Source organism: Microcaecilia unicolor, chromosome 2 (genome assembly GCF_901765095.1).
Source record: "Microcaecilia unicolor chromosome 2, aMicUni1.1, whole genome shotgun sequence".
Taxonomy (NCBI): domain Eukaryota; kingdom Metazoa; phylum Chordata; class Amphibia; order Gymnophiona; family Siphonopidae; genus Microcaecilia; species Microcaecilia unicolor.
The window spans coordinates 88095207-88122897 of NC_044032.1; positions in this window are offsets into that span (position 1 = coordinate 88095207).

Sequence of the window (27691 nt, forward strand, 5' to 3'; positions counted from 1 at the left end):
TGGTTGGGAGGCGGGGATAGTGCTGGGCAGACTTACACGGTCTGTGCCCTGAAAAGGACAGGTACAAATCAAGGTAAGGTATACACAAAAAGTAGCATATATGAGTTTATCTTGTTGGGCAGACTGGATGGACCATGCAGGTCTTTTTCTGCCATCATTTACTATGTTACTATATATGCAAACTCTGTCCCTGTGCCTCATAAAAATGTATTAATCCTAAGACTCTTTCTAAGCAGGCTAACCAGAAATATGCATACAGCAACAAAAATTTTGTTTGACTCCCAATCATTTTAGGTAACTGTGCTTTATTCTCATACCAAAAATTTACCGTGGTAATTTTGTCATCAGCACTTGCTACCTACACATTAAAAAAATTTTTTTTAGAGCTGGGGTGGGTCTGGCGGCAGAGAGTAGGCGTGTTCTATGCTAGTTAGTTAAGACGGCTACATTTGCACGATCAGCCTTACCACCTACAAAATAGGTGGCAGTATGGGCTCACGTGATAATGGGAAAATTAGCACATGGCCATTAATAGAAAAAAATAGAAATAGAGGCCATTTTACCCCTGTGGAAAAAATGGCTTTAGTGTGCGGGAATGACCTGTGTAAGCACTCAGTAAGGCCACTTTTTAACGCGGTTTGGTAAAAGGGTTCCTTGACCTGCTATAGTATTCCTATTCAGTATGGAATCTCTTTACAACCTATTAAATGCATATGATATGGCATATGTACATGAATTCTATTTTGTTTCAAATGTTAAATTCAAAAGCATGCCAAGAGAGCAAACCATTATATAAAATAAATTGAATTTACTATCGAGATAGTACATTCTTTTTTAACTTTTTTTAAATGTTAGACTTACTAAAAGCAAACAGTACAGTTTATACACTGCAGAGTGTTCATTGCTTTTTTCTTTTTCTTTTAGAAACTGATCCATAAATATTAAAGGACATCCCTTATAAAAGGGAAAAGTGCATCTGTACTCTAGGACAACTACAAAGAAGCAATAAATTATTGCTGTAATGACATGCTAATTAAAATTTTGCTTGTAACTCATGTAAGTGTTTGAAGCCCAGCAAATTTCCTTTTTCATTTGTGAAGTGTGAAGGTAAATTGCCCAGCGACAGTGGGACATCGCTAACAAGTGCAAATTGAATAACATGCTATCTCACTCTATTAGCCTGGGCTAGCAGGTCTGAATTAGATATTCAACACACTCCCTATTGTAGGCTTGATTGATAAATGCTGAGGAGAATTTGTCAAAACAACAGGGGCTACACCCAGTGGGATGTCAATATGCTCCATTTAGTCACCCACACAGCGCTTCCTACATAGGATTGTCACATAAAATTAAGACTAGCCACTAACCAGCCATCAAGCTTGCAGCAGACATTAGGCAGCCTGTGTTCTATATGCATATTAGTCACATGCTTAACAATTTGGGCTGTCATGACTGAAGCATGCAGTGACCTCTGGAGCAGAGGTTGAATTTTCCAACAAGGCTGAGGCATCATGCTCAGCTGTTCAAGCTTTTAGACCATTTCCTGCCAGATCTGTGCACAGATGCACTGCCCTAAGCTATAATCTGTGTCCTAGTCCAAATGACAAATGGCACGGCCTAGATTATTGTATTATATATTTTGTACTGCAGCTCATAAATATTGGGCAGCCAAAATGTCTCCTTCTGCTTTCCCCATACTCTTCCTCACAGCATTTCTCCTTGATTGTTCAAATAAATATTTGTTGCAACTGTAGCTCAGGGCTATTAATAACAGAATTAACTACTCTCTTTACAACTTGGCTATTGGGTTACCAAACAATTCTGTGCAGGAAATTAATTCAGTGAATTACAAATGATATTTCTTATTTTGGGGTTTGTTGGATTTGTTCTCTGTTGTAATTTTCAAAGCATTGATTTTTTTCCCTGTGTTTTTGAATTCTAGATCTTCATGTACAAAATTTATAAGAAAAGAAAGTTGAAATAATTACATATAGCTCAGTTCATGGATTTCCTCCCTAGAGGGAATTTATTCATAGGAAAAGTTGGATTACATTTTTTCCTTTTCTAAATTTTATAACATTTTTATTTAAATAAATTAAGGATACAACTTGAAATAAGGGATATGGAATAGTTGAGAACAGAAATACTCTTCAATAATACAAAACATCATTCCATAAGAGGGAAGAAATCCCTTTTCATTAATTAAAACAAACAAACAAAACCCCCAAACTAACTCATATCATTGTCTATACAGCTCACAATATAAACAAGAAATTCAAGGAAATTAAGAGCTAAAATATATTACAACCCCAAAACAGAACAAATAAGGCAAACTCACCAACCAATCCCCAGAAGGTTGGATTACCTGATTGAATTGATAAAACTCATGTTTATAGAAAATAAATGCTTCTATTAGGTTTTGGATCGGAATCATATTTTGTAGAGGAGTGGAGAAGCCATGTCAGATCAGATTTTAACCTGTCAGAGAAACAAAAGGTATTTCAACCATACAGATGTTTACTTTATGGATTTCCAAACACTGAGGAGGGTCTTTTACAAAGGCGTGGTAGTGTACATAATTACATAAGTAATGCCACACTGGGAAAAGACCAAGGGTCCATCGAGCCCAGCATCCTGTCCACAACTGCGGCCAATCCAGGCCAAGGGCACATGGCAAGCTTCCCAAACGTACAAACATTCTATACATGTTATTCCTGGAATTGTGGATTTTTCCCAAGTCCATTTAGTAGCGGTTTATGGACTTGTCCTTTAGGAAACCGTCTAACCCCTTTTAAAACTCTGTCAAGCTAACCACCTTCACCACATTCTCCGGCTACGAATTCCAGAGTTTAATTATGCGTTGGATGAAGAAAACTTTTCTCCAATTTGTTTTAAATTTACTACACTGTAGTTTCATCGCATGCCCCCTAGTCCTAGTATTTTTGGAAAGCGTGAACAGATGCTTCACATCCACCTGTTCCATTCCACTCATTATTTTATATACCTTTATCATGTATTTAGCATGCACTAATTGATAGAGATGCCCATAGGAATATATGGGTGTCTCTAGCATTTAGTGAATGCTTATTTATAGCATATCCTAAAAATGCTAGCACAACTTTGCAAAAGGCCCACTGAGGGGTCCTTTTACAAAGGTGTGCTGCAAAATGGCTTGCGGTAGTGTAGGCGTGGGTTTTAGGCGCACACCAATCCATTTTTTAGCAAGCCTATGAAAAAAGCCATTTTTTTGCCAAAAATGGATGCACGGCAAAATCAAAATTGCCGTGCGTCCATTTTGGGACTGAGACCTTACCGCCAGACATTGACCTAGTGATAAAGAATCTGGGCGGTAATGACCTATGCGTGTCAAATGCCACTTGTCGCGCGTACATTACGTGCATCAGAAAAAAACATTTTTTTTCAGACACGCGTATTGGACGTGTGCCAAAAATGAAATTATTTGCAAGAGACACGCGGTAGTCGGGTTGCAACTCCATTTTGGTGCGCATTGGGTGTGCATAGATGCTTACGCGGCTTAGTAAAAGGACCCCTGAGTGAGCTGCAACTGAACTCATTATATTTTCTCCATCTGCCAGGTTTAGTCTTTAAAACTTTGTAAATTGAACAACAACAACAACAACAACAACAAAACGACTCCAAAATGCACTATTGACAGTTATTTAAAATAATTAGAGACCTGTGATTATAGCATTGGGTGGATAAGAAGCAAACTTGAAAGTTCAATTAAATTGACAGTTTTGTGATAATTTCTTGTTATCTAAATGTTATGGACAGTTTTAAAGAACATTTTTTGATCTCTTTCCTTTTTAAACACTAATGGGCTCATTTTTGAAAGAGAAGGGCGCCCATCTTTTGACACAAATCAGGAGATGGGCGTCCTTCTCCCAGGGTCGCCCAAATCAGCATAATCGAATGCCGATTTTGGGCACCCTCAACTGTTTTCCATCGCGGGGACAACCAAAGTTCCCGGGGGCGTGTCAGAAGCATAGCATGCTTAATACAGGGGAGTCCTCAGCCGATAATGGAAAAAAGAAGGGCGTCCCTGATAACACTTGGCCGACTTTACTTGGTCCTTTTTTTTTTATGACCAAGCTACAGAAATGTGCCCTAAATGACCAGATGACCACCGGAGGAAATCAAGGATGACTTCCCCCTACTCCCCCAGTGGTCACTAACCCCTCCCATCCAAAAATGTTAAAATATTTTTTTCCAGCCTCTATGCCAGCCTCAAATATCATACCCAGCTCCATGACAGCAGTATGCAGGTCCCTGGAGCAGTTTTAGTGGGTACTGCAGTGCACTTCAGGCAAGCGGACCCAGGCCCATCCCCCCCACCTGTTAAACTTGTGATGGTAAATGTAAGCTCTCCAAAACCCACCACAAACCCACTGTACCCACATCTAGTTGCCCCCCTTCATCCCTAAAGGCTATTGTAGTGGTGTACAATTGTTGTGAGTGGGTTTTGGGGGGGGGGGGGGGTTGGGGGCCTCAGAAAACAGCGTAAAGGAGCTATGCACCTGGGAGCTTTTTCTGAAGTCCACTGCAGTGCCCCCTAGGGTGCCCGGTTGGTGTCCTGGCATGTCAGGGGGACCAGTGCACTACGAATGCTGGCTCCTCCCATGACCAAAGGGCTTGGATTTCGTCGTTTCTGAGATGGGCGTCCTCGGTTTCCATTATTGCTGAAAATCGGGGACGACTATCTCTAGGGACAACCATCTCTAAGGTCGACCTAAATGTGGAGATTTCGGCATCCCTGACCGTATTATTGAAACGAAAGATGGCTGCCCATCTTGTTTTGATAATACGGGTTTCCCCGCCCCTTCGCAGGGACGTCCTGCGAGGACGCCCTCAGGAAAACTTGGGCACCCCGTTCGATTATGCCCCTCCATATCCCACACTACATTCTGGGCACTGCCAGAAAGTCATATTGGTCTTAAGATCTGGAGGACTGTCTCCTCAAACATGATCCTTTGCAATGTACTTTATAATCAATAGTATCCCTATAATCACTCTCTTTTCCTAGCATTTAGCATGGTGCCACCTTATATGGACTTCATCGCATTTGCCACATGGGAATCACTACCACAACTTAGTAAAAGGCGCCCTTTAGTAAAAAAGGGCCTCTGATACCTCAAGCGAGCGTTGAGGGTGGGCCTGCAAAATATCACAGCTGGACAAAGGTATATAAATGAAAACAAGTGTTTTATTAACTGAATCCTGAGGCCTGTTATGTCACAGGGCCAGGAATACAAGGTGAAATGCCTCTGTAGTTCAGTATATACAGTCTCAAGAAGGCCTCTGGCTGGCAGGGCCAAAACACAGTCTGTAGCTGGTGGGGATGCCACACCCCAAACATAAGTTCTTCTCTGTACTTCTCTGAGTTCCAGATCTGACTCCAGCCAGACCTCAGAGCAAGGCTTTCAAGTCTCAGATCAGGAAAAAAGGTGGCTTACCTCAGCCAGGTCATGATCATTAAACATAAGTTGTAGTGGCATATGCTGGGGCTTTCATTTTCCTTTCCTTGGGCCTCCTTAACCTCAGTCTGGCTCTGCCTTTTAAACTTCCTAGTTCTGACTCCACCACTCTCAACTCACTTCCTCCTAGGGAAGGACTAGCAACCTTAAGGTGGCTTAGGCTATATGAGGGATCCTTCTTAAGGGTGAAGGGCAGCGTTCTGTATACCCTCTCACAGGGCCCCTTAATCTTTTATTATTTTTCCTATTTCTCATCATATAATTTTAAAATAAATTATGCAAACTTGACATACAATATACCATCCTCTAGGATCTATAATAGAATTGTCCCCTCCTACTTGCTATTCTTGTTATCAAATATATGATTATTGTATTTCTTGTCCATCATTAATTACTACTCCTTAAGCATCCTTCTCACCAGACTCCTATTTCGAAATGACACCTTTATTATTCTACTCCTTTGATAATATAGCTTCTCTCATCTCTCATCTTTTTCCCTGTTCAATAGCAATATTTTCAATTGCTTTTAATCAGGTTTCTATGGTAGGCATATTAGTGAGAGTAGTTTTGCTGATTAATGATATCCTTCCTCCTGCTGATTGTGGATCATGCCTTACTGTTTTTCCATCTCTGTTCTGCTTTTGTACCATCAGTGCTCTCCAGGGCCATCCTCAGCATTATTCTGGTGCCTCTAATGTCTTTCTTGATTGCACTCTTGCCTATCTCAGTGCTCTCTTTTCCCTCTTGAAGTAATTTTTCCATTCAAAGAACCTTGCCTAACATTTGTTTATGCAGTTTCTTCTTCTCCAAAGCTATCAATTCTGTACAGGTGAATAATGTTGTAATTCTGTGTGGGCTCCTATCTTATTCCTGATTTGCCTGATTTTAGTGGAAAATATGAATGGCGGCAACGGATTAGGAAATATGTATATACTTAGCTAAAAATGAAAAAGAAAAAACTTACAGTAGGGGCAAGTGGCATTTTATATCAAGTACAGTAACAATGATTCAGAGGGATCACTGGAAAGTCCCACAATTAAGAAGCAGCTATAGGGATGGGAAATATTTGGGGAATTTCTCAGTTCCTCTGTACCTGTCTTAATATGCTTGATGAAAAATCTATCTGGCCAGAGAGCAGGTCATTTCGGCCTGATTTAGGAACGAGCTGCTTATGTGAGAAGTCCAAAAAGGGGCTTTAAAACACTGCAGCCATATTAAAATTCCAAAAATAACATGTGCTGTTCAAAAACCTCACAGTCATAATAATCCTTATACAAACTATTTTATTGTGGTGGGATCATTATATAAGGGCCAGTAAATCATGTCCAATAAATGTAGCACTTTCACTTGGTACTTTTATCTTGTTATAACCATGTTCCAATTTTTATATAAATGTATGTTAATAACCTTTCATCATTTATCCTCCAACATTATTTTGTCCATAGAATCTTTCAAAATAATAATAATAATAATAATAATAATAAAGGACCTATCTGGCAATTAATGTTCTTTCAAAACAGGGTACAGCACATACAATTCCACAAAATGGTGGATGCAATCATGTTTCGAGCCAAGGCACTGCATCAGGACATGGCTATATACTGCTGCAAAATTTCAAAGCATCACAAGAATTCTTTAAACAAATTTTTCTTTCATTTAGAGAAAACACACTTGTGTTCATCCTGATTATTTCAGGACAGCATAACCCTGAGTGGAGAGCCCGACTTTTGATGCTGAGAAATGTCACCTTTTGTTGCTTCTACTGGACAATTAGACCTACTGCAATGGCTTCCAGTCTACAAATTATGAAATTTAAAATCCTGAGCCTGGTTTGTTTCACACAGTGGTGGAGTGAGAAGATTAGTGTCATGGAGTCTATTGGGATTAGGAGAAATATCTGAGATGAAGACTTTTATTAGTCAATGAGTAGGATAGATATATAGGTAAGGAATAATGTGGTTCAATTGTGAGCCTGAGTGGTTATATTTAGGAAGGAGAGATGGGGTGGTTGATGAGGAGTTTAGTATATATTTGACTTTTCTAGTCTTATAAGAGCTCATTCATTGTTGTTCCTGTTATGTTGTCATAAATCATCTCAGACTCACTTAAGAAAGATGGTAAATGTAATAATAAATAAATAAATAAATATGATCCCTCTCCGAAAGGCCTGCAGCAGAGAAATCCAGTCTGGGTTCACTTTCCATGCCCAGACATGTCCGTGATTAGTTTAAGATCCAAAAGATGGACAAATTTAAACTAAACAGCACTCAAGATAATTCTGTCCATAAACATAAAATTAAAAAAAAAGATAATTCTGTTCAATTTTTATAATTAAATAAAACAAACAAACAAATACATACATATACATACATACATACATACATAAAGGAGTAGATTCTATAATTGGAACTATAAAATCAGCACTGAAAAATTTAAGAACTATTCTTTAAAGGATATGCATCCTTTATATAATAGCACTAAGGGCCCCTTTTACCAAGCTGCAGCAAAAAGACCTGCACTGGCATCGGCGCATGTTTATGACATGAACCGAGGCCCTCTTTTATTGCAGTAGGTAAAAGGTAGGTCTTTCTTTTTTTTAAAAGAAATGGCCATGCAGCAAGTGAAGCACTTGCAGCACAGCCATTTCGGGGGGGGGGGGGGGGGGGGGGGGAAACCTTACCACCACCCATTGAGGTAGTGGAAGGGGCTCTCGCACTAACCCGACAGTAACTGGGCAGTGCAGCACTGCCCAATTACCATTACACACTGGTGCTACAAAAATAAATATATTTTTGTAGTGCCGGCTATGATGGTATGCTGGGGGTGGGAACTATCACTGTGGTACTGCGGTAACCCGGCGGTACTTCCTTTTTAGCGAGCAGTAAGCCCGCATTGGGCTTACCAATGCTTTGTAAAAGAGCCCCTAAGTGCATAAATGACAACTAAATTAAGGCGCTGGCAATTACGCCTGTTGAAATGCAGGTGTAAATGCCGGTGCCTAAATTACGCACCGATGGGGTCTATTCTGTAACAATGCACATAGATTTTGGGAACACCTTTGGAACATCCTTGAAATGCCCTGGCCGTGCCTCCTTGAATTTACATGCTCTGGGATTTACATATGGAGTGCTATAGAATATGATCTACACGTAAATCCCAATTGTCCAATTAATATCAATAATTGGTTGTAAGCAGCCAATTATTGGTACTGATTGGCTCATTAACAAATTAAACTACACGCAAATCAGTAATCCACACTGATTTGCTCATGCAACTTTAGACACCATATATAGAATCCCCCAGAAAAAATATTCAAAAAAGACCAAAAAGCTTATAAAAGAGAACAAAGTATGCTCATAGGGGCATTTTCAAAAGAAACGTCTAAGTTGGGATTTGGACGTCTTTGTAAAACATCCAAATCTGGAGGTGGGGAAAAGCTAATTTTCGAAAAAAGATGGATGTCCATCTTTCATTTCGAAAATACCAAGGACGTCCTTAGATTTGGACATCTTTGACTTTCGGCGATTTTTGAAACCAAAGACATCCAAGTCTAAAACGTCCAAAATTCAAGCCATTTGGACGTAGGAAGAGCCAGCATTTGTAGTGCATTGGTCCCCCTGACATGCCAGGACACCATTTGGGCACCCTAGGAGGCACTGCAGTGGACTTCATAAAATGCTCCAAGGTACATAGCTCCCTTAACTTGTGTGCTGAGCCCCCCAAAACCCCCTCAAAACCCACTACCCCCAACTGTATACCACTATCATAGCCCTTGCGGGTGAAGGGGGCACCTAGATGTGGGTACAGAGGGTTTCTGGTGGGATTTGGAGGGCTCACTGTTTCCTCCACAAATATAACAGGTAGGGGGTATGGGCCTGGGTCCACCTGTCTGAAGTGCACTGCACCCACTAAAACTGCTCCAGGGATCTGCATGCGCTAACATAGACCTGAGTATAGCATCTGAGGCTAGCATAGAGACCAGGGCCGCCGAGAGACTGGGCCAGGCCCGGGACAAGGCCACCCCCCGGGCCCCCCCCCCGAGGTCGCCACCGCTCCCCCACCACCCGTCCCCCCTCCGCGCACCAGTGGGCCCCTGCATTGAAATCACATTGACTCTCACCTCCATGTGAAGGCACTGTGGGCAGCAGCAGATTGCCTCCCTCCTTCGGGCCTCCTTCCCTCCCTGTGTCCTGCCCTCATCTGATGTAACTTCCGTGAGGGCGGGACACAGAGAGGGAAGGAAGCCCGAAGGGAGGCGATCTGCTGCTGCCTGCAGCGCTTTCACACGGAGGTGAGAGGCGCTGTGATTTCAATGCAGGGGGCCCGGCCTGGTGGCAGACGATTGACGACGGACAGGGCCGGTCTTAGCAACTGCAGGGAGCTGTGCAGACCAGTTCTCAGAGCCCACCCACCCCTCCCCAGTATACCCAAAATGACAGAAACCAAATTAGCATACAGATTCTGCATGCAGCACAATACCAGAAAAACAGAACATTGCTATACATTGCAAAATAAGACAGCAGATGTAGATTCTCAAATTGGACATATTCCAAACACTATAATGAAAATAAAATTATTTTTTCTACCTTTGTTGTCTTGTGACTGTATTTCAGATCATGTTGGTCCCAGTCTCTGATTCTGTTGCTCTCTATCTGCTCCCTTAACTCCACTTCCAGGGTTTCCTTTCCATTTATTTCTTTACTTTCTTCCTTTCTTCTTAATTTCTTGCCCTACATCCATAGGTAAAAGCTGGGTCCTCCGCGGACTTGACTGGAAGAGGTAGGTATAGAGTGGATCCAGCTTTTGCCTATTTTCTCCAGCCATGTGCAGTTTTTCTCTTTTCCCTTTCCCTCATCTCCGTCAGGATGCATCTCCTTCCTCTCTCTTCCCTCTCCTCCATCCATGTCCAGCATTTATCCTCTCTCTCCTCCCCTCCATCCATGTTCATCTCATGTCCTCTCTTCCCTCCCCTGCATCCATATCCAGTATTTCAACTCTCCCCTCTCCTCCATCCATATCCAGAATTTCTCCTCTCTCCTCCATTCATGTGCATCTCCTTCCTGTCTTCCCTCACTTCCATGTCCAGCATTTCTCCTCCCCTCCCCTCCATCCATTGCAACTCTCCTCGCTCCCCTGCCCTCCCTACTGATCCCCAGTGATTCTCCTTTGCTCCCTGTCCTCCCTCCCTTCCCCTCCATGTCCAGTGACTTGCCCCAACTTACCCCCCTTTTCACCCCCCTCCCCCGAGTTTCAGTTCCCAGCCCCAGCTATGCCCTCAGGTTTCCAGCACATAAGTGTCATAAATAAGTAAATAACCATGCAGATAAAAACTCTTAAGTGTTGAGCACCTGATTCTCATAAATGATGTCTGTTTTAGTGACCCTTTACCAGGAGAAAAAAAAATGTCTGCACGAATACAACACGTGCTAGGGAGTCCCTATAAACAGCCCCTCCAAATGACAAATTACTACCAAAAGTTATTCCGTTATTATACTTCCCCTTTGTACATTCCTATGCTGCACAAGCCGGCACATTTGAAAATATAAGTGAGAATAAATAAAAATGCTACCTACAAGGCTACAAATGAAAAGAACGAGGGCAGCCCTTCCTTCCTTCCAGGCCAGCCGCCCTGCATTTAAAAAGTTGCAGCGGCGGCGGCAAAAACGCAGGCTCGCCTCTTCTTTAAGCCCTTCCCCTTCTCTCTCAGCGGGCACTGTGCCGCCTTCGCGGAAACCGGAAATTGCATCAGTGCACGCTGAAAGAGAAGGGGAAGGGCTTAAAGAAGAGGCGAGCCTGCGTTTTCGCTGCCGCCGCTGCAACTTTTTAAATGCAGGGCGGCTGGAAAAAATGAAGCTGAGAGCGTCGGAAGGGAGCGCCAGGAAGCGCCGCAGGGCCCCAGGAGGTGCGAGGTCCTGATGATGGAGGGCGGGGTGGGACTCCGGCGCCGGGCCCCCCTGGAGGCCCGGGCCCGGGGAATTTTGTCCCCCCTGTCCCCCCCTCTCGGCGGCCCTGATAGAGACTGGCAAATAATATTTTTAATAATGTTTTTTTAGGGTGGGAGGGGGTTAGTGACCACTGGAGGAGTAGAGGGAGGTCATCCCCGATTCCCTCCAGTGGTCATCTGGTCATTCTGGCACCTTTTTGTGCTTTAATCGTAATAAAAACAGGTCCAGCTGAAAACGTCCATGGACGTCTCAGCTTTTTTCGATTATGGGTCAAAGATGTCCAAGTCTTAGGAACGCCCAAGTCCCGCCTTCACCATGCCTCCGATATGCCCCCTTGAAATTTGGACGTCCTTGTGACGGACTTCAGTTACAGACGTCCAAAATTGGGTTTTGATTATACCAATTTGGATGACTCTGAGAGATGGACGTTCAAGTGCCGATTTATGTCACTTTTTGGATGTCCATCTCTTTCAAAAATGAGCCTGATTGTAATGTAAACAGTAGAACATTGCATTTGACTAATCATAGTAACGTGGAGGGGCATAATCGAATGGTGCCGGCCATCTATATGGCTAGCGCCATAAAGCGGCGCCGCAACCGTATTATGGAAAAAGAAAGCCGGCTATCTTTCATTTTGATAATACGGTTGGAGCTGACCCAATCTGCGCATTTGGGCCAGCTTTAGAGATGGCCGACATTGGTTTCCGGCAATAATGGAAACTAATGCCTGCGATCTCAAACCCGGCCAAATCCAAAGTATTTGGTCATGGGAGGAGCCAGCATTTGTACTGCACTGGTCCCCCTGACATGCCAGGACACCAACCGGGCACCCTAGGGGGCACTGCAGTGGACTTCAGAAAAAGCTCCCAGGCGCATAACTCCCTTACCTTGTGTGCTGAGCCCTCCCCTAAAACCCACTACCCACATCTGTACACCACTACCATAGCCCTTAGGGATGAAGGGGGGCTCCTAGATGTGGGTACAGTGGGTTTTTATGGTGGGTTTTGGAGGGCTCACATTTACCACCACAAGTGTAACAGGTAGGGGGGGATGGGCCTGGGTCCACCTGCCTGAAGTGCACTGCACCCATTAAAAACTGCTCTAGGGACCTGCATACTGCTGTCAGGGAGCTGCGTATGACATTTGAGGCTGGCATAGAGGCCACCTAACACATATGTCTCCCATGAATTTCTACTCCCTAAGTGCATCACTTTGCATTTATTTGCACACATAATCATTGCACACATAAAAAATATTTAAAATATGATTGTAAAACATAATTAAAAACAACTTTTCAAACTTTTTTTGATTAAATCCAAATGAAGTATATCCACCAGTTTGTAATTTGCATCAGAAATTGTTCAATCTTCTTACAACCAAGAGTGGCCAAACTTTAATCTTTTCAGCTAAGACTCCAAAAGCTCCATGATTCACCCAAAAGACTTCTTCAGGGAGAGTTATAAGGATGCCCACTATTGATCATCACTACTTGAATATACTACTACTACTTATCATTTCTATAGCGCTACGTACGCAGCGCTGTACACTTGAACATGAAAAGACAGTCCGTGCTTGACAGAGCTTACAATCAAATTCTGAAGAGAAACTGGAGATTATCCTTACAAAAACATCAAAATAAATTGAAAGAATAGTTCTAATAACTTTTAAACAAATTAAAGTCACAAAAATATGACATTGACCTCACAGACTATTTTAACTTTTAAGTACAAAAGGAGCCAATGGGGCAGGATACTGATAGTGAAAGTGTAACTTACCATGGTGAGAGGTGCTTCTCCTGATCTGACACTAATAAATTGTTGAATTATAAGTATAGGGTGAGGGGAAGGATGACCGCAATTCACAGAAGTGCAATAGTAAACAACGACTATAGAGTTCTTGTCCGTAGTTCATATTTTATTTGGAAGTTTATTTAACAGTATAGACATAAACATTGTGTTAATAGTTACAAAGGGGGGAAGGGAGGAGAGGGGAATACTGAGGGGGGGGGGGAATCAAAATTTTCAAATAGCAGGAAATTATGTTCCATGTTACAAGTGTGCTATGTTATTCAAGTCATTATTTAATTATATAATATAATATATATACATGTGTAACATGCTGAACCATCAATAAAAAATAGTTATAAATAAGTACAAAAGGAGCCTTCCTGAGTAAGGGGACATTAAAAAAAAGATCAGTATAAAAGTTAACCCTGTGAAATTCATATCTTAAATCATGTGGTCATCATAACCAATAATGAAAGATAAAAACAGAATAAACCAACCAGAAATCCAAGATGATTACTTTAAAAACAATAGTCAATAATTGTCCAATGAGCACTGCAAAGTAAATATTAATAAAGCAAAATTTCAACCAAGCCTTGAGTGCTTACTATTTACCACTGAAAAATCCATTGTTGTTCCCTTAAAACCTGTACGATATTACCTCCATGATGATATATACATAAGTACATATGTGCATAAGTATTGCCATACTGGGAAAGACCAAAGGTCCATCAAGCCCAGCATCCTGTTTCCAACAGTGGCCAATACAGGTCACAAATACCTGGCAAGATCCCAAAAAAGTACAAAACATTTTATACTGCTTATCCCAGAAATAGTGGATTTTCCCCAAGTCCATTTAATAATGGTCTATGGACTTTTCCTTTAGGAAGCCGTGCAAACCTTTTTTAAACTCAGCTAAGCTAACTACCTTTACCATATTCTCTGGCAACGAATTCCAGAGTTTAATTACACGTTGAGTGAAGAAAACGTTTCTCCAATTCGTTTTAAATTTACTACATCATGCCCCCTTGTCCTATTATTTTTGGAAAGCGTAAACAGACACTTCACATCTACCCGTTCAACTCCACTCATTATTTTATAGACCTCTATCATATCTCACCTCAGTTGCCCTTTCTCCAAGCTGAAGAGCCCTAGCCGCTTTAGCCTTTCCTCATAGGGAAGTCGTCCCATCCCCTTTATCATTTTCGTTGCCCTTCTCTGCACCTTTTCTAATTCCACTATTGGGCTCATTTTAGAAAGAGAAGGGCGCCCATCTTTCAACACAAATCGGGAGATGGGCGTCCTTCTCCCAGGGTCACCTAAATTGGCATAATCGAAAGCCGATTTTGGGCATCCTCAACTGCTTTCCATCGCGGGAATGACCAAAGTTCCCGGGGGCGTGTCGGAAGCGTAGCGAAGGCGGGACTGGGGCATGCTTAACACATGGGCGTCCTCGGCCAATAATGGAAAAAAGGAGGGCATCCCTGATGAACACTTGGCAGACTTTACTTGGTCCTTTTTTTTTTATGACCAAGCCACAAAAATGTGCCTAAATGACCAGACGACCACCGGACGGAATCGGGGATGACCTCCCTCTACTCCCCCAGTGGTCACTAAACCCCTCCCACCCTAAAGAAATTTAAAAAAAATTTTTCCAGCCTCTATGCCAGCTTCAAATATCATACCTAGCTCCATGACATCAGTATGCAGGTCCCTGGAGCAGTTTTAGTGGGTACTGCAGTGCACTTCAGGCAGGCGGACCCAGGTCCATCCCTCCCCACCTGTTAAACTTGTGGTGGTAAATGTGAGCCCTCCAAAACCCATCATAAAAACCCACTGTACCCACATCTAGGAGCCCCCCTTCATTCCTAAGGGCTATGGTAGTGGTGTACAGATGTGAGTAGTGGGTTTTGGGTTTTTTTGGCGGGGGCTCAGCACACAAGGTAAGGGAGCTATGCACCTGGGAGCTTTTTCTGAAGTCCACTACAGTGCCCCCTAGGGTGCCCGGTTGGTGTCCTAGCATGTCAGGGGGACCCAGTGCACTACGAATGCTGGCTCATCCCACGACCAAAGGGCTTAGATTTGGTTGTATCTGAGATGGGCGTCCTCAGTTTCCATTATCGCCGAAAATCGGGGACGACCATCTCTAAGGTAGACCTAAATGTTCAGATTTGGGCGTCACCGACCATATTAACGAAATGAAAGATGGCCGCCCATCTTGTTTCAATAATACGGGTTTCCCTGCCCCTTCGCGGGGACATCCTGCGAGGAGACCCTCAGGAAAACTTGGGCGCCCCGTTTGATTATGCTCCTCCACATCTTTTTTTGAGATGCAGCGACCAGAATTGAGCACAATGTTCGAGGTGCGGTCGCACCATGGAGCGATACAAAGGCATTATAACATCCTCATTTTTGTTTTCCATTCCTTTCCTAATAATACCTAACATTCCATTTGCTTTCTTAGCCGCAGCAGCACACTGAACAGAAGGTTTCAACGTATCATCAACGTTGCCACCTAGATCCCTTTATTCGTCTGTGACTCCTAGCGTGAAAACTTGCATGACATAGCTATAATTCGGGTTCCTCTTTCCCACATGCATCACTTTGCACTTGCTCACATTAAACACCATCTACCATTTAGATGCCCAGTCTCCCAGTCTCGTAAGGTCCTCTTGTAATTTTTCACAATCCTCCCGCGATTTAATGACTTTGAATAACTTTGTGTCATCAGCAAATTTAATTACCTCACTAGTTACCTCCATCTCTAGGTCATTTATAAATATGTTAAAAAGCAGCGGTCCCAGCACAGACCCCTGGGGAACCCCACTAACTACCCTTCACCATTGAGAATACTGACCATTTATCCCTACTTTCTGTTTTTTATCTTTTAACCAGTTTTTAATCCACAATAGAACACTAGGGCTTTTCAGCTTGGAGAAAAGACAGCTGAGGGGAGACATGATAGAGGTATATAAAATAATGAGTGGAGTGGAGCAGGTGGATGTGAAGCGTCTGCTCATGTTTTCCAAAAATACTAGGACTAGGGGGCATGCAATGAAACTACAATGTAGTAAATTTAAAACAAATCGGAGAAAATTTTTCTTCACCCAACGCATAATTAAACTCTGGAATTCGTTGCCGGAGAACGTGGTGAAGGCGGTTAGCTTAGCAGAGTTTAAAAAGGGGTTAGACGGTTTCCTAAAGAATAAGTCCATAAACCACTACTAAATGGACTTGGGAAAAATCCACAATTCCAGGAATAACATGTATAGAATGTTTGTACGTTTGGGAAGCTCGCCAGGTGCCCTTGGCCTGGATTGGTTGCTGTTGTGGACAGGATGCTGGGCTCGATGGACCCTTGGTCTCTTCCCAGTGTGGCATTACTTATGTACTACCTCCTATCCCATGACTCTCCAATTTCCTCTGGAGTCTTTCGTGAGGTACTTTGTCAAATGCCTTCTTAAAATCCAGATACACAATATCAACCAGCTCACCTTTATCCACATGTTTGTTCACCCCTTCAAAGTAATGTAGTAGATTGGTGAGGCAAGATTTCCCTTCACTAAATCCATGTTGACTTTCCAGCTCATAATCGAAAGTGATCGCCGGCCATTTCCCGACACAAATTGGGAGATGGCCGGCGATCTGGGAAAAGCGACAAAATCGGTATATCGAAAGCTGCTTTTTTTGACAGCATCGCCACTTTCCCGTCGCCTCGCCAGCGAAAGTTCAAAGTGGCGTGTCGGCGGCAAAGCGAAGGCGGGACATGGGCGGGTATGGGTGTGGCTACCAGATAGCCGGCTTTCGCAGATAATGGAAAAAAAATATGGCGTTAAGCAGTATTTCGCCGGGTTTACTTGGTTCTTTTATTTTCACGACCAAGCCTCAAAAAGGTGCCCAAACTGACCACATGACCACCGGAAGGAAGCGGAGATGACCTCCCTGTACTCCCCAGTGGTCACTAACCCCCTCCCACCATAAAAACCCCACTTTAAACACTTTTTTCCAGCCTGTATGCCAGCCTCAAATGCCGTACCCACCTCCATGACAGCAGAATGTGTTCTGTCCTCCAACAGCCTTTTCCTGCTTGTGATGTGGCTCTGGGGTGAGTGTGACATCTTTTCTGTTATTTGCCCTGCAGAGTCACATCAGCAATGCATTGTGGTGGGTGTAGGTATTGGTAGTTTGTAGGCTCTTCTCCCCTGGTGCTTTCCCCCTGCTTATTGGGTCAGAGTGTGCCCTGTTTTGTTTCCTGTTGTAGTCCATGCGGTAGTGGCCATTTTTAAAGCCAGTTTTAGTTCCCTTTCCTGTGTTACCCACGTTACAGAACTTAGTTATTACCTTCAATGGTGCTGAAAGAGGGCATTGTACACCACTGTGCCAGCTCTGACCTACTGCTAATCTTAGTACCAGGGGACTCTTTGCCAGTGGGGCACAACCTCTGATCTGCAGTTAACTGTGAGTAAACATGCATATTTCAAGAAAGGACTTTTTCAGAGAGATTAGTCTTCAGGTGTGAACTGGTGTGCCAAAGTTATACAGCAGCAATAAGTCCTAGAGGCTGTCTGCAGGTCCCTGGAGCAGTTTTAGTGGGTGCAATACATTTGTGGGTAGTGGTTTTTTTTTTGGGGGGGGGGGGGGGTTGGGGGGGGCTCAGCTCCCAAAGTAAGGGAGCTATGCATGTGGGAGCTTTTCTGAAGTCCACCGCAGTGACCCCTAGGGAGCCCGGTTGGTGTCCTGGCATGTCAGGGGGGCCAGTGCACTAAAAATGCTGGCTCCTCCCATGGCCAAATAATGTGTAGTAACATAGTAGATGACGGCAGAAAAAGACCTGCACGGTCCATCCAGTCTGCCCAACAAGATAACTCATATTTGCTGCTTTTTGTGTATACCCTACTTTGATTTGTACCTGTGGATTTGGCCGGGGTTTGAGATGGCTGACATAACTTTCCATTATTGCTAAAAAAACGAAGCCGGCCATCTCAAACCCTGGCCAAATCCAAGGCATTTGGCTGGCCGGAACCGTATTATCAAAACAAAAGATGGTCGGCCATCTTTTTTGAAAATACTGGTCTGGCCAGCTGTTTGTGGCACCGCCAAAATACATCACCGGCCATGTATTTCACCGGCGCCATTCGATTATTCCCCTCTTTGTCTCATTAATCCATGCTTTTGAATATGCTCTGTAATTTTGTTCTTAATAATAGTCTCTACCATTTTGCCCGGCACCGACGTCAGACTCACCGGTCTATAATTTCCCGGATCTCCTCTGGAACCTTTTTTAAAAATCGGCGTTACATTGACTACCCTCCAATCTCTGGTACCATGCTTGATTTTAAGGATAAATTACATATATAACCATATCCAAAGCCAGAAATCAGTAGCATTATGATGTTTTGTGTTCCCATAATAAAAGAGAGGCACTTCCTCTCTACCCAACAGGATATTACTAAGATATCCATGATTCAAATTTTTGTTTAATTAATTAATTGGGATTTATTAACTGCCTTTATGAGGAGATTCACCCAAGGTGATGCATAGCTAGTGCGGTTACACATAAAACTTACAAGTTTGTTAACAGTATAATGATAGTAAAATGACCAAATATAGGCATATTTAAAATCAATGAGGTAGACTTGAAGTTTGAAAACTGAATCCTAGTATTAGGACTAACATGATGCAGTATCAACATTTAGGAAAATTATAAATTTAACTCACACCTTTCACACTGTAGTGCAACATGATCTGTTATTAGAGAAACATGCTTGATTAAGGCATGATATATGCATTGATAAGGCAGAGAGTAAACTCTTCAATGACAGGGGAATTTTTAACAACCATTAAGTTTTCCAACATGACATCATGGACCTTTGTAAAGAGTCATTTTGATTGGCTATTGAGACTTTCCATTCTTTGCTGATTTGATTCAAACACTCTTTTTTTTTTTTTATTGCTGGGATTGGTCTGTTTTGGCTTGTGATTTACTGATAGTTTATAAAACTTCTCTGTCAAAGTGGAATTTATTCCCAGGAAGCCATTATTACACAGATTTAAGCCTTATCAAGGATGTTTTCCTTAAAACTACTAGATGAGTTAGGATCTATACAAGCCTGTTTGAAAGACATCATAGATTATGTATTCAGGGTGAATGGCTTGTCCAGATCCTGTCCCTTAATGGGGGTTGATCCAACCCATATTTTCCAGTGCTCTGTGCTCAAGGCTGGGCCTTTTGGTGGTCAAGAAGGGAAGGGGAACCGTCACCTGGATTGTGCCTAGTACACAGGAGAATGATTAGCCCTTATTGGGTTGTCATGTTGCTGGCAAGAAACACCTGCAATGGGGAGGTGACTGTGGTTGGGAGAGGGTGGGTTTAGCAGTGCTGATATAAAGCTGACCCCTCTAAGGGCCAGTATCTTTCCTGCTCCTTGGAGGTGGCTTGCTCACCCGCCCATCCTAACCTTTGCTTTCCTAGGGGCCTGCAAGAATGAGAGGTGTGTATATTTGTCACAGCTTTGGGGGGGGGGGGGGGGGATATCTAAGCTACAGCCTGTGCAGATAGAGGTCCTTCTAGATAGGGCCTCAATGTTCATCCGGTGGTGTACATTGGGCCACAGCGCAATACAGACGTGGAGGTTCATGTCTTCATGGCTTATCCTAGCTGGCATGGGGGTTAAGACGTTGCTCTCAAAGCAGGGTCTCAAGGTTCACCCGGCAGTGCACATATGGCTCCTAGCTGTTAAATGGTGGGTTTTAGTCAAGTCAAGTGTTGCTACTGAATAAATAATGTTATTGGATCTTTAGTAGCGTGGGTTCTGTATGTCACCAATAAACAAAGCTGTGGCCTGTTATACCCAACCAAGTTTCTGGTTTTAATTATTGATGTATTGGCATTACATTTATTTGGATGTTTTAATTATATCTGAGGAAAAGGCAGGTGATAGGTCTCGTATCACTCCATTAAGGTTATATTATGCTATTTGAATTTGCTCATAGATTGACAAGTTTTAATGGGATACTCAATAAGTTGTGAGAAACAACAACATTTTTATCTCTTCCTGGATAAAAGACATTTTTAATTCCTCAATTTTAATGCATATGTTAGTCCCTGGATTTTATATAGGTCACCCAAATATGGGCACACAGGGGAGATGTGAATACAAATTAGTTGATGAGTCATGAACAATCAATAATTGGAATTAATTGGCAACAATTTGGATTTGTGCATGCATCTGTCCTAGTCGTTATTTTATAACATTTGCATCTAAATATCATAGTGCACAACTCAAAAGGAGTGTTCCTATGGGAGGAGTATGGGTGGATAAGGGGTTATTTCCAGACGTTGTATGATGTTATAGAATAGAGTATGGTCGCAAAAAAGGACTGATGAGGATAAATGATGTGTCGATCTATGTGTGTGTTTGTTTGCATTCACAGGAGAAAATTGGAGTAGCCCACCTTTTGATGGTCCACAAAAATATTTTGAACATTTTTATTTAGATAGGGAGATCTTCTATATTTGTTATATTGCTTTTTTGAGATCCTGTGACTTTGTTTGAGCACGTAAGGTGTTTCATTTATAAAATAATGTCATATCAACACTTAAGTTAACATTATACCAGGTTCCAGCGTTAGCCGTGAGATCCGCACTACTCTAGTATTCTGCAAAGGCGCCCTTTGCAGAATACTAATGTAATGCAGATCTTTACAGCTCCTAACTTATGGTACCATTTACTCAATCCAGTCCTAGGTGTATATTCATTAGCAGTGATATCCATCTAAATGCCACTGCTGAATATATATCTATAATTTTATGGATATCTGAATGTTGCTTAGTGGGAAAGAATGCACATTACTAAGGTTTATGTATTGTATTGATACCTAGAGATCGTTTTAGCTATCTTTTTCATTTTGCATGTGTTGGTTGTAACTATGGATGGTGTGGGATATGAACATTTTAAATAAAATAAATAAATCTTTTGACCTTATGTTTGTGCTGTAATGTCATAAGAACAGCCATGCTGGGTCAGAACAATGGTCCATCTAGCCCACTATCCTGCTTCCAATAGTGGCCAATTCAGGTCACAAGTACCTGGCAGAAACCCGAACAGTAACAACATTTCACATTTTATATTTCCTATTTTCAAGAAGAGCCATAGGAATTTAAAACTAACCAATTTGTCTCTCTGTGTTCTTTTAACTTAATATATCACATTTCCAGTTAAAGATTTATCTAGATATTTCTCAACTTACCACTGCATAAACTTTTCAAGAAGCAGTGATGGACTTCTTTAGTCTTTTTTTATTACATGGTAAAGAGAGATAACTATATTCTGCTGGAAAATCAGGGTCTATTTTAGATATATGGTAATATTTACATCAGTTTTTGAGTTCTCATGTAAAGCCTGTGGGTTAAATGTACTGAGTGCCTATCCCCAAAACAGTAAGGCAGTTACAAGTCAAACATAACGACAAAGCTGATTAATTAGGCACTCCTAGCCCTAGTACTTGAGGGTAATTTATTGAGACACATCTCTAACCTGATCCATTGTGCCAACTGGATTAATGGAATCAGCTAGAAAAACTTACTGGCAGAGTTAGATACAGAGCAGCAAAACATTAACCCTTGAAGCATTCTTATCTTTCCTATTGACAGAATATTAATTATGACAAAACATACATGTCTCATTTAATTAAGCTTTAAGAAGTTAGGATTTATATTTGGGCACATACAAATCCCACTTGCCTACAAACATTTAACTAAACAAATGGAAAAAAAAAACTGCATTTCAATCATTGTCTATTTGAATTAATAGGATACCTAGACATCATTACTTATTTTTCAGTTGCTGAATTACCATTTCTTAAAGCATCCTTTTGAAAGGTTGTTTGTATGGAGGCCTCAAGAGCAGTAGACCCTTCATTAACCACTTCACAACTGCTAGAGAACCTCATGCCACATCTGTCCTAAAAGCAGTCATCACACTTGGATGAACCCTCACTGAGGATGTGCTCAAACTGGAATTCGAAAGATACAACAAATATTCTAGTACAACTAAAATACTACACAACAATGGATTCTCCCGCCTAGCAGTACACCAAGTCAAAAATTTGTTCCATTTTTGACTTGGTGTACTGCTAGGCGGGAGAATCCACATAAGACTATTTTTAGTAGAATCTTTCCTAGATGGAAAAACTTTATCACACACTTCCTTAGATAAATGAAAACGACTCAGCAAATTGTTCTCAATTTCCATGCTGTCAATGCTAGAGAACCCAGGTTACTACTACTACTACTATTTAGCATTTCTATAGCACTACAAGGCGTAAGCAGCGCTGCACAAACATAGAAGAAAGACAGTCCCTTCTCAAAGAGCTTACAATCTAATAGACAAAAAATAAATAAAGTAAGCAAATCAAATCAATTATTGTGAACGGGAAGGAAGAGAGGAGGGTAGGTGGAGGCGAGTGGTTACGAGTCAAAAGCAATGTTAAAGAGGTGGGCTTTCAGTCTAGATTTAAAGGTGGCCAAGGATGGGGCAAGACGTAGGGGCTCAGGAAGTTTATTCCAGGTGTAGGGTGCAGCGAGACAGAAGGCGCGAAGTCTGGAGTTGGCAGTAGTGGAGAAGGGAACAGATAAGAAGGATTTATCCATGGAGCGGAGTGCACGGGAAGGGGTGTAGGGAAGGACGAGTGTGGAGAGATACTGGGGAGCAGCAGAGTGAGTACATTTATAGGTTAGTAGAAGAAGTTCGAACAGGATGCGAAAACGGATAGGGAGCCAGTGAAGGGTCTTGAGGAGAGGGGTAGTATGAGTATAGTTCCCTATGCTTGCATCAACAAGCTCCAGTAGGTTGGCCACGTCCAAAGCGGCTCTACTGCCTTATCTTTCAAAAAAGGAAACCAAAGCTGCCCAGGCCAAAAAGGAGCAATTAATATCATAGTTGATCACTCTGCCTATAGCTTCTGCAATGTTTTTGCAACCAAGAGAATGAGGAAAAATGAATATAGAAACTTACTCGTCCAAGGAATCGTTAAAGTGTTGCCCAGGCAATCCAGCCGACTTGATCTCAAAGAATATAAAAGGTAACACTTCACATTCTCCTTGGTGGCAAACAAATATACTATTGGCTCTCTCCTCCTGCAGAATATGAGCCACATCACCTTGTCATTCAACACCCATTCATGGGGGGGTCTAAATCGTGGCTGAGACTCTCCACCAAAATGTTATGCCTTCCTGACAGATACGTGGAGAGGCATAATCGAATGGGGCACCCAAGTTTTCATGAGGGCGTTCTCGCAGGATGGCCCCGCGAAGGGGCAGGGAAACTCATATTATCGAAACAAGATGGGTGTCCATCTTTCGATAATACGTTTGGGGATGCCCAAATCTCAACATTTAGGTCGACCTTAGAGATGGTTGGCCTAAATGATGAGGTGGTTGATCTTAGAGATGGTCGTCTCCGGTTTTCGTCCATAATGGAAACCGAGGTCGCCCATCTCAAAAACGACCAAATCCAACCCCTTTGGTCATGGGAGGAGCCAGAATTCATAGTGCACTGATCCCCCTAACATGCCAGGACACCAACCGGGCACCCTAGGGGGCAATGCAGTGGACTTCAGAAATTGCTCCCAGGTGCATAGCTCCCTTACATTGGGTGCTGAGCCCCCCCCCCCAAAAAAAAAAACCCATTCCCCACAACTGTACACCACTACCATAGCCCTAAGGGATGAAGGGGGCACCTACATGTTGGTACAGTGGGTTTCTGGTGGGTTTTAGAAGGCTCACATTTACCACCACAAGTTTAACAGGTAGGGGGGGATGGGTCTGGGTCTGCCTGTCTGAAGTGCACTGCACCCATTAAAACTGCTCCAGGGCCCTGCATACTGCTGTCATGGAGCTGGATATGACATTTGAGGCTGGAAAAAAAATTTGTTGTTTTTTTTTAGGGTGGGAGGGGGTTAGTGACCACTGGGAGAGTAAGGGGAGGTCATTCCCGATTCCCTCCGGTGGTCATCTGGTCAGTTCAGGCACCTTTTTGAGGCTTGGTCGCAAGAAAAAATGGACCAAGTAAAGTCGGCCAAGTACTCATCAGGGACGCCCTTCTTTTTTCCATTATCGGCCAAGGATGCCCATCTCTTAATCACGCCCCAGTCCCCCCTTCGCTGCGGTGCCGACACACCCCCATGAACTTTGGTCGTCCCCGCGACGGGAAGCAGTTGAGGAAATGGGGCTAACATAAATTGATAAGCTGTAATCCTTGCACCCAGCATGGAGCTTTGAAACATCTTCCCCAACAAATCCAGCACCTTGGAATCCCTTCCTGGTGCTTTAGTGGAACTACTCTTAGAAATTTTGAACCTTCTTAGAGCCAACTCTACAACTGCAGATTGCTGGAGCAACTGTATTTATAATGCCCCACAGCAGGTTGCTCTTTAAACTTTGCTAATAACTTCTTTAAAACTGGCTTCATAGAAAAGGAGTTAAGTCAAATTTTTGATTAAACCTCCACAAATTCTCCTGAATGGGAAATCAGTTGATTCCTTGGGGATATCCAGGTATTTCAAAGCTCCATGCAAACCATGATGAACATCAGTCTGCTGCTGACCAACAGAACAGAAGATAGCTTCTGCAAAAACACTGGATAAGAAACATCTTCCAGTAGCTCCTCCAACTGGCCAGCAAGGATAAGAAGATGGAGAAAAGACCAGAGAGGAGAAATTCACATCCTGATCTGCAGACAGTAACTCTGAAGAATATGAACCTTCATCCAAATTCACAGACAACATAGTTGGAGACCTCAGAAGAACTATAACAGCAGGCATATAGGAAGGAAGGTGAACATCCAAACCTGCACAGTGCTGCTGTAGAAATTCCTGCCATATGCGCTGAACACAGGATGAGATAGGCCGCTTACCGCTGTCAGCAAAGTCAAGCTTCTTGAAGGCAGGGTATCAAACCCTAGTGCAGTCAAAATGTTTAGTCTGTATGGCAGTCTTGTTTGCCTGCACAGTGTAAGAGGCAGCTAGCAAGCTCTGCTTTTTTTTTTTCTCCAGATCTCACAGTTGCATTCACCGGGCCTGCAGAGACATTTTGGCACATTTTATGCAGTCTTGGACCTGATGGTCCTTTACCGTTTATTTGACATACCAATCATGAGTATCCAATGTAGACATCTTTCCTTTACACTGTGAACACCTCTTAAAACCCGTCTTAGACAACAACATGTTACCCAAAGATGAATTCACCCAAAAACCAAGAATGTGATAGGAACCCGACTGTACTACTCAGCAGATAACAAAAGACTAGCTATTGTAATGGTTTAGGGTTCTAAGGAGATGTGAACACGTGAAATGGAGGTATGTTTAAATTGGTAGCTAGGGGATATCTTCCAACTATGACTACATGGGTGATGACATCACCATCAGTGTGGCTTTGGATCCTGGTTGCCCATGGACAAATAGTGAAATTCAGTCTACTACTACTAGTTATCATTTCTACAGCTCTACTAGATGTATGCACCACTGTACGCAAAACTTGTAAGAGACAGCTCTGCTCAATAGAGCTTACAATCTGTTCAAGCCAGACAAACAGAACAAATTTGTATTTATTTCATTTTATTCGTTACATTTGTATCCCACATTTTCCCACCTATTTGCAGGCTCAATGTGGCTTACATAGTACCGTAGAGTCAGAGAATGATGTACTGACTCAGAAAGTCTATTCCAGGTACTTGTGCAGCAAGATACAAGAAACTTTCACTGTTGACTCTCCCTGCCTGTTTGCCCGACTGGTCAAGTGACCTCCAATGCTGTCATTCCCTGGTCAAGAGACTTTCATTGTTGACTCTCCCTGCCTGTTTGTCCCACTGGTCATGTGACCCCCTTCTGTACTGAAGTAAGCCCTCTGGGGTCTTTCAATTAAACATATTGTTAGCGTTTTGCATTTGTTCTCTGTTTTCTGTGCTGAGATTGTTTTTCTGAAAGTGTTTTACTTTTTACAGGTTCCCCGGCCAAGAAACTTTTTCACTGTTAACTCTCTCTGCCTGTTTGCCTGACTGGTCACTTGACCTCCTTCTGCGCTGATGTAAGCCCTCTGGGGTCTTAAAATTAAACATATTGGCGGCATTCCACACCATGAAGGAGGTCATGCTCCTTGGGGCAATCTCCAAGGCGATCTCGATTCAAGGTATGACAAGATTCTATTCTCTTTTTTTTCCTAATTTTAGTCTCCTTCAGGCCCCTTTCTGGATATTCCTCTAGTTACTATGTTTCACTGAGTTCCTTGGCTATAGATTCTTTTCGCTTTTATTCCCCTCATCCTTCCCCTCACAGTTGGGCCCAGTCTTAAACTGCACACCCCTTTTCTACCCCACCTTTCTCTTGTTCTTCATATCACTATTTGGTTACATAAGTACATAAGTATTGCCATACTGGGGCAGACCAAAGGTCCATCAAGCCCAGCATCCTGTTTCCAACAGTGGCCAATCCAGGTCACAAATACCTGGCAAGATCCCAAAAAAGTACAAAACATTTTATGCTGCTTTTATGTTGGATTTTCCCCAAGTCCAATTTAATAATGGTCTATGGACTTTTCCTTTATCCAAAACTTTTTAAAACTCTGCTAAGCTAACCGCCTTTACCACATTTTCTATCAATGAATTCCAGCGTTGAATTACACGTTGTAATGTCTAACCTTGCACTGCCCTCCTACCTCACCTACTGCCGCTTTTTCCTTCAGTCTTCTTAATTGCCATTCCTTTCGAGCTAAGATGACGCTGGTCCATGACCTATTTCATAATTATCACCTTGACTTACTTTACCTTACCAAGACCTGGCTTTGGCCTGGTGAAGAAACCTATCTTTTCGAATCTCAACCCCCAGGCTTCCAGATCTTCTACTCTTCTCATTCCTCCAAACTTGGTGGAGGGATTGCTGTTTTGTTGGCATTTTCCTTTACTGTCACTGAACTGTCCCCTCTCCTCTTTTTGTACCCAGAAGCTCTTGGTCTATATATTTCTTCCCCTTTTTCCCTTCACTTGGTGGTCTTTTACTGTCCTCCCACAGTCAGCAGTGAGCTTAAAGATATACTCTCTCAGACTCTGTAGGACATATCCATCATGTTTCCTAATCATTTGGTCCTTGGTGACTTTAATGTGCATGCTGATTCCTCCTCCTCAAGATCATTGTCATTCATGTCTCTTCTTGCTGATCTTGGGTTCTCTCAGGGCATAGTCCAAGGATTATGGGGTCCTTTTGATCCTGGATCCATGTTTCATTGATGAAGATAAGATTGAGGTTTTATGAGCTGGTCCAGTCTAATATTGTTGTTGTTTTGTTGACTACGGACCTAGCATTAATGTAGCCCACTTAGATATTTTGGTATGGGGCTGCTAGGTTTGATGATATGTGGATTTTTGTTACTTGTCATTCCTTGGGTGGTGTGTGTTTGTTGTGATCTTTCCTTCCA